Here is an 8,484-nt window from a genome sequence, read left to right on the forward strand (position 1 = left end):
AAAAAAAAAAAAAAAAAAAAAATACACTCCAATACAAGTTAATAACACACAGAGCTTTTTAAAACATTCTATACAACCTAAATTCTAAATATAACGAAATAGTCAAAAGGTACCATACGAGGGTGAATAATGAACCTCTCTCACTACTTCCTAGGGTATTACATCATCTCACTGTGACTTCATAACAACAGAGGCACTTTGAATAACGTATATGTCAGTAAATATGGTTATAAAGAATATATATATATTAACTACATGTAGTTATACAAATATATTTATAACAATTTTATAAATTATTAATTGTTTACTTAAGTTTAATGTATCTGTTCTAACAAAACCTACTCTTGGCTGGGCACAACAGCTCATGCCTACAATCCCAACACTTTGGGAGGCCAGGGTGGGTGGATCACCTGAGGTCAGGAGTTCAAGACCAGTCTGACCAACATGGAGAAACCGTGTCCCTACTAAAAATACAAAATTAGCCGGGCATGGTGGTGCATGGTGCATGCCTATAATCCCAGCTACTCTGGAGGTTGAGGTAAGAGAATCACTTGAACCTGGAAGTTAGAGGTTGCAGTAAGCAACCGTACAATTGCACTCCAGCCTGGGCAACAAGAGCAAAACTCTGTCTCAAAAACAAAAACGAAAAACAAACAAACAAAAACCCTATTCTTTCATTATGAATGATGCCTTATAAAGGTTATGCACCAACTGGGCAATTATATAACTATACTTCATTATTTTCAATGGTCATAATACAAAGCTATATTTTTTTAAGTAATTGATTTCAATTATAAGAAACAGAAAAGTTATGTTAGCTCGATTTTTATAAGAAGAATCTTAGCACTTTGCTTCAAGACAAAAACACTCAAAAAAGATAAATGATTGATACTATATTGCTATTTATAATAGAACCTGATAATGCATAATAATTTGAGTTTATTGCTGTATAGTATGTGAGTCGCAAAGCAAAATTGTGAGGTACGTGACATTACTACTATAGAACAGTTTATAGAATTCAACCCAGAAATACACCTTAAGTAAAGAAACTGCTAACCCTAGTTTGAGACATGTTATCAAAAAACCATAATCTAGCCCTTGATTGTGATCATTTGTCATTTGATCTCCCAAGACTAAAAAGGCATGGTGAAACCTCTGAAACAAGCCATCATCATGGAAACAACACACCAGCTTGAACAAAGTATCTCTGGGGACAGCTGACACCACACTATTAACTAGAATGTAAATGGGTACTTGGTAAAGAGGACTGATGGGGTCAAAGTGGAAGGAAAAGGCTCAACAAATAGTAGTGGCCCCTTCTTCAGGAACAGGAGGCTTCAGACTTTAATTAAGCTAACACAGCCTGCCATTATTAGCATCATCAAGCATTCCTTGAGATCAAACAGTTCTTTTTTCACAAACACCCACTGATAAAATTTCTTTACTGATGTAAACCATAAAAACCCAAAGTAAATAATAGTATATCTGTGCGTTCTTGGATCACACAGAGCTACTGAGACAAGCGGTGACTGCATGCTTGCCAGAAGTAGAACACACAGTATCACTATTGCGCTTCAAACAACAATCGTCAACTCCTTTTAGATAGTTTTTTAAACACCTAAAATTCTCCATGTCACTGGATGCAATAATGCGCAAAAAAACAAACAAACAAACAAGTAGCATAAAAACATGACAGCTTCCTGCAGGTTGTGAACCATCTGCCAGGATCACACTGCACATTGTGCTCATGGCACATGATCCACTAAACTGGCTGAACAATAGTCTTTTTGCTTTCATATTCAAAGTGTTGCTTTTTTCCCAATGAAATTATTTAATTAGAAAAAAACATAAAATCTACTTTCTCTGACCTTCTAACAAATGAAGAACTTTTATTAGCCTATAATTTACTACGAAGAGAAAGTGCATTAATAAAAATTTAAACAAAAGAAAATAAGCAAAATTCCACTTCAATTTTTTAAAATGGGCTGGCTTATAGAAAATTTAAGAGGATGTTCATGCATATTTCCTATTTTTATACTGGAGCATGGATATACGTATATTAATAAAAGAACCAGTGTTACAAGCAAAAATCTCAGGAAATTAAGGCCTGAGCTCTAGTTTCAATTATACCAATAACTAGTGATATGATTTTGTTTTCATTTTTCTAGTATTTAAAATGGGTATAATGCCTACCTTTCATAGCGTTATAGGAGTTAAAGAAAAATAGCATACGCAACATAGCACAATGCATAACACACAGTGTCCTCAAAGAACTTTTGGTCCTTTTCCAAACTCTGCCCTCCACAATCCTCTGTCTAGAGTAGTTAAAATGCAAAGTGTTACACACCAGCCACAATAACACTTAATTCACCATTATCATACGGAATAGCTACTGACTCTTGAGATAACAAAAATAGAACTGGAGGTAGTGGATAAACATTTGTTCAACAAATGAGAAAAATGACTAAAGATATGTTGTAGTTTATGTCAGGACCAGGATGAGTACCAGGAAAAAGGGCCAGGAATGACTTGTTATACCACACCAAACAATACACTCAAGCCACCATTTTTTTTTTTTTTTTTTTTTTTTTCATTTTTTCTCCATGTTGGTCAGGCTGGTCTTGAACTCCTCACCTCAGGTGATCCACCCACCTTTTTTCAGTTTTCTGATCCAATTAGATTATCCCATTTTTTATGATTCACTATTCACTCTACTTAGAGATATAACACAATTAAATTATTTTCAAGAACAATGTAAGAATGAGCATTCTTGTTTTCTAAAATTAACCAGGTTATAAGCTCTAAGAAAATTTAACAAGTTCTGATTTTCTTTTCTATGATGAAGCATTGTCAGGTCATGATGGAAATCTGTGTTTATTGCTAAACTGTAGGTACAACTAAATGCTAGCACATCACAATGCGGATATACTCCAGTATGAACTTTGCCTAGCAGTAGACCCTAAAATTCACTGATAGAAACAAAAGTACAAAGAAAGCTTTGAAACCCACAGAAAGAAAAACAACAATAGAGCGCTGTATTGGGTTGACTAGCATCCCCGAAGAATTCACATATGCCAGGAATCTGTAAATGTGACTTGATTTGAAAATAGGGTCTTTGTAGATATAATTAAGTTAAGATGAAGGCAGATGAGAATACGGTGGGACCCTAATCCAATGACTGTTGTCCTTGAAAAAAACAGGGGATGTCTTAAGGCCATGTGTCCAGATATGAGTATGGACACAGAGAATGGTGCCATGCTGCCAAAGCCAGGGATCACCAAGGATTGCTGGCAACGAGCAGAATCTCGAAACAGCAAGAAAGAATTCTCTCCCATAGCTTTGGAAATAACATGGCACTGCCTACATCTTGATTTAGGGTTTCTTGCGTTTGGAACCAGCAGAGAATAAATTTCTGTTATTTTAACCACCCAGGTTGTGGTATTTTGTTATGACGGCCCTAGGAAATCAACACAAGAATGTGCACAGAAAACTGATCTCAGTTGTGTTAAAATTAACATGCAATTATATGCATACCAATATACCAGAAATTGCCAAACTGTTAACAATGGCTATCTCTGGGTGGTAGACTAGCTGATTTTTATCCACTGATTTGTGCTTTTGTCAAATTTTCTAAACCTTTTTTTAATGAACATGTTTACTTTCATAAACATAGCAAAAGCCAATAAAATGACTAATTTTTAAGTGTAGTAAGTTAAACTAATCAGGAAGCAAAGCATAAAGAAAAAATATGAAAAATTATAAAGGGAAAAAAACAGATAACCATCAAAATATAGAAAATTTATTTTTTAACAAAAAGAGAAAGAGAGTATATAAACTTATGTCAGTGATTTTGAAAACCCAGTTAAACTGGATAATTTTGCAGAAAAATAAAATTTTCCAAAACTAATCAAAGAAAAGTCTAAGAAGTTCAATCAGCACAGGAGAAACAGAGAATCTAAAGTACTTCTTCCACTCAACCCTTAAAGACTAGATGATACAAGTACTATATAAACTACTAAAAACAGAGAAACAAAGAAAACATCTGATACTTTTCTTATGAAACAAACATAATAATAATTCTGAAATCTGACAAAGATTTTTTTAAAAGCTTGCAACCATTCTCAAGAACATCGATGCAAAACTGCTAAAGGAAACGTTGGCAAAACACTTTTGCTTCTGACCAAAATAAAGTGACACGGACTGAATTTACCCTTTTATATTAAAGAATTTACAAATGAGACAAAACATATGAAAAACATTTTCAGACATTGGAAAAATGGCAGTGCAAAGCAATGATAACTGAGATAAGGGAAATAGATGAAATGAGCTCACAGATTCTCCAACATGCTTCCTAAAGAGTTTCCAGATCTCAACATATAGATGGGGAACCTCAAACAAAGCATGGGAGCCTTAGCAACATAAAAAGAGTTAACTTATCAATAACACTAAGTCAGAAAAAATTTGTAGGGCAGAGTATGAAAGATGAGCAAGCTTTAAAGACCTATGGAGAATGATACAAAGACTCGCTAGAATACTGATCAAACTGTACATGTACAGAAACTACAGGGGCCAGAAAAAGAAGTGCTAGAAAGAAACAGGCAAAACAATTCCTTCCTAGCCAGAAGAAAAAGATTTCCTAATATATAGGGCATTGAGTAGAGTCAGCAAAAGTCTTTTGGCTTAGAAGTGAAGGAAAATGAACTTTAAACTAAAAGCTGTTTGATAGCTGCATAACAATATTAAAAGCAAACGGAGAAAAAGGTTGGGCATGTTGGCTCATGCCTTTAATCCTGGCATGTTGGGAGGCAAACGCAGGCAATCACCTGAAGCCAGCAGTTCAAGACCAGGCTATTCAACATGGTGAAACCCCATATCCATTAAAATTATGTAAGTTAGCCAGGTATGGTGGCAAGTGCCTGTAGTCCCAGAAGCAGATCACTAGAGGCATAGAAGTCATAAAGAATGAAGTAAAACTATCTTTATTTGCAGACAACATGATTATCTATCAAGAAAATTCTCATAAATCTAAAAAACAACTACAAGACATAATAAGTAAGTCTAGGAAGGTGGTAGAATACAATGCCAACGCATAAAAATCAATTTTATTTTTAAATAATAGTAATAAATGCTTGGAAACTAAGTTTCTTAAAATATCATTCATAATAACATTACAAAATACTTAAGAGTAAATATGACAAAAGGTGTGAAAAACCTATAAACAAAAATTACAAAAACACTGTTGAATTTCAAGAAGACCTAAATGCAACAGAGATATACCATGCTCATGGATGAGGAAAGTCAATATTGTAAAGACGCCAATTCTCCCCCAAGTGATCTATAAATTCAGTGTAATCCAAATGAAAATAATAAAGGAGGCTTCTTTTTTTTTTGTAAAAACTGAGAAGGTAATTCTAAAATTCATAGAAATGTAAATAATTTATAATATTATAACTGTTTTTTTTATAAAAATAATAAAGTTAGACGACTTACACTATGATTTCAAGCAACACTAATCAACTCAGTGTGAAACTGGTGTAAAGGGAGACAGAGAGTTCAGAAATAGACCAAATATATTCAGTCAATTGAGTATAAACAAAGTTCTAAGACAAAGCAAAAGAATTACATTCAACATATGGTGTTGGAACAATTCCATAACCATATGTAAAAGAATGAACCTCAACTCTTATCTCAAACAACATGAAAAAACGAACTAAAATCAAATAACAGACCTAAATATAAGAGCTAAAATTACAGAATTTCTAGGGAGAAAAAACAAACAGGAGAAAAGGTTGGTGGCCTTAGGTTGGATTTTAAACACAAAAAGTACAAATTATACGTGAAAATATGATAAACTGGACTTTATCAAAATATAAAACTGTTGCTTTTACAAAATACAGTGCTAAGTAAAAGCAAACACAGGTCACCTAATGAGAGAAAATATTTTCAACGTATATCCAATAAAGAACTTGTATCCAGCATATAAAAGAAATCCTAGCACTAAATAGTACGCCTAGCACTATATAGTATGCCAAAAGAAACAAGATTTGAGTAGGCACTCAATCTAAAAATATATGAGGCCAGGCACCATGGTCCATGCCGGTAATCTAGCACTTTGGGAGGCCAAAGGGGGAGGATCACTGTAGGCCAACAGTTTGAGACCATTCTGGACAACAAAGCAAGATTCTCTTAAGAGAGTGTGTGTGTGTGTGTGTGCGTATGTCTGTGTGTGTGTGTGTGTGTGTGTGTGTGTGTGTGTGTATGTATGTTCAACATCGTTAGTCATAAAAGAAATCCAAATTAAAATTGCAGTGAGGTATAATAACAATATACTCACTACAATGGCTAACACTGACAGGCCATATTGGGTGATGGTACCAAGGTGAAACAAAGGGACCTCTCAAAAATTGCTAGTGGAAAAATAAAATGGACTAACCAATTCAGCCATATCACATCCTAGAAAAATAAGAGCATATGTCCATAGAAAGATTCACAAGTAAAGGTTCAAGACCATCATATTTATTAATCAGAAAACACAATCCACGGGCATCTATCAACAGGTAAATAACTAAACCAATTTTGGTATAGCCCTACCATTAAATGCTATTCAGCGACAAAAAGAAATCAGTTATCATATATACAATGGTATAAATGAATCTAACAATCTAGGTTGTTAGGCTGTATTAAGGAAAACAGAAAAATAGGGGAACATATTAGATGGTTTTATTTACATAAAACTCTAGAAACTGCAAGCCAATCTACACTAACAGAAGGCAGATCGGCTCTCTGTAGTTGGGGATGTAGAGAAGAAGGAGTTATAAAAAAGCACAAGAAAAATTTGGAAATGATGAAAACATTCATTACCATGATTATGATGATGGCTTCATACTCCTCAAATGATGCTCTAGAAAGACTACTGAGACCGTGCCAAAATAATCTATTAATAGGAGCCAACTTGAAGGAACCGCTACTACCCAATAGGCAATGGTTTGAAGCACATTGGAAGTGCTTTTCTAAAGAAAATCCCCCAAGTGCATAATGATTCTCGGTTAAAAATTAAAACAAAAACACACCAAAATACTTAACAATTACCTTTGCAGAACGCTGGAGAACCAATTCATATATTAATATCTTACATAAAATGGAAGGAATTAGGCATTCATCCTACCTTTTCTACAGACACAATACAGTAAGGTAACTAAATTTAAATAAAAAAATTCTTTTCAGAGGAATTCCAACTACTGCAAGAAGAAATAAAATTAAAATAACACAATTTTGCAAACCTTAATAAAATAATGGATCCAGACCAGAGGCTGGCAAACTACAGCCAGCTTGCTAAATCTACCCTGTACCCTGAATATGGATGACCAGGGAGCTAGGGGTGGCTTTTATATTTGTAACGGGATGCAAAAAGAAACAAAATTATTTGATATGTATTTATGTGGCTTGCAAAGCCAAAATATTTATTATCTAGCCCATTACAGAATATGTTTGTCTGCACCTAATTGAGCCAATAGTTCAGCTTTTTTTTTTAACCACTAGGTAAAAAAAATTGATAAAATCTTATAAAGGCTGTATCAAGTTAAGAACACATAACCCACAGATTAGCAAAAGTAAGATGACTAGACATGAGACCCCTGTTATGATGTAATATACAATTTATGGCACCAGCTGTGAAACATTCTTGCCAAAACGCTACATTCGGATCAAGTGTCTAGATGTGATTTCCACTTTACAACACAACTGAGGAGAAAGAAACACATTAAATAGAGTTCCGCTACAGTAGACTTAAACGATTGTGCCCAGCAGCTCTGAACAGAAAAACAGAGCTCACAGATGAGCACTTGAGCTCCTGTAAGAGACAGACTGTCTCCTCAAGCAGCTCCCCAAACCCCATACATCCAAAGAGACACCTCATAAAGGAGAGTTCAGGCTGACATCTGGCGGGTATCCTTCTGAGACAAAGATAACAGAAGAAGAAACTGGCAGCAACCCTTACTGTTCTGCAGCTGCCGCAGGTGATCCACAGGCAAGTAGTGTCTGGAGTGAACCTCCAGCAGTCCTACAGCAGAGGCGCCTGACTGTTAGAAGGAAAAATAAGAAATAGAAAGAAATAGCTTCAACATCAACAAAAAGGATGTCCACTCAGAGATGGCACCAAAAAGTCACCAACTACAAAGACCACAGGGAGATAAATCCACAAACATGGGAAGAAACCAGTACAAAAAGGAGGAAAACACCCAAAACCAGAATGCCTCTCCTCCTCCAAGGGATCATATCTCCTCACCAGCAAGGGAACAAGGCTGGATGGAGAATGACTCAGATGAATTGACAGAAACAGGCTTCAGAAAGTGCGTAATAACAAACTTCTCTGAGCTAAGGGAACATGTTCTAACCCAATGCAAAGAAACTAAGAACCTTGGAAAAAGGTTTGATGAAAAGCTAACAAGAATAAACAGCTTAGAGAATATAAATGAATTGATGGAG

The 8,484-nt window shown here is 35.0% G+C and overlaps 1 protein-coding gene across 6 annotated transcripts in view; it reads right to left on the reverse strand.

Moving 5' to 3' along the window:
• Positions 1–8,484, reverse strand: part of CDKAL1 (CDK5 regulatory subunit associated protein 1 like 1) — a 717,953-nt gene that overhangs the window by 422,388 nt on the left and 287,081 nt on the right. The window lies entirely within an intron of this gene.

This window comes from Cebus imitator, unplaced genomic scaffold (genome assembly GCF_001604975.1).
Source record: "Cebus imitator isolate Cc_AM_T3 unplaced genomic scaffold, Cebus_imitator-1.0 Scaffold165, whole genome shotgun sequence".
NCBI classification, from domain to species: Eukaryota; Metazoa; Chordata; class Mammalia; order Primates; family Cebidae; genus Cebus; species Cebus imitator.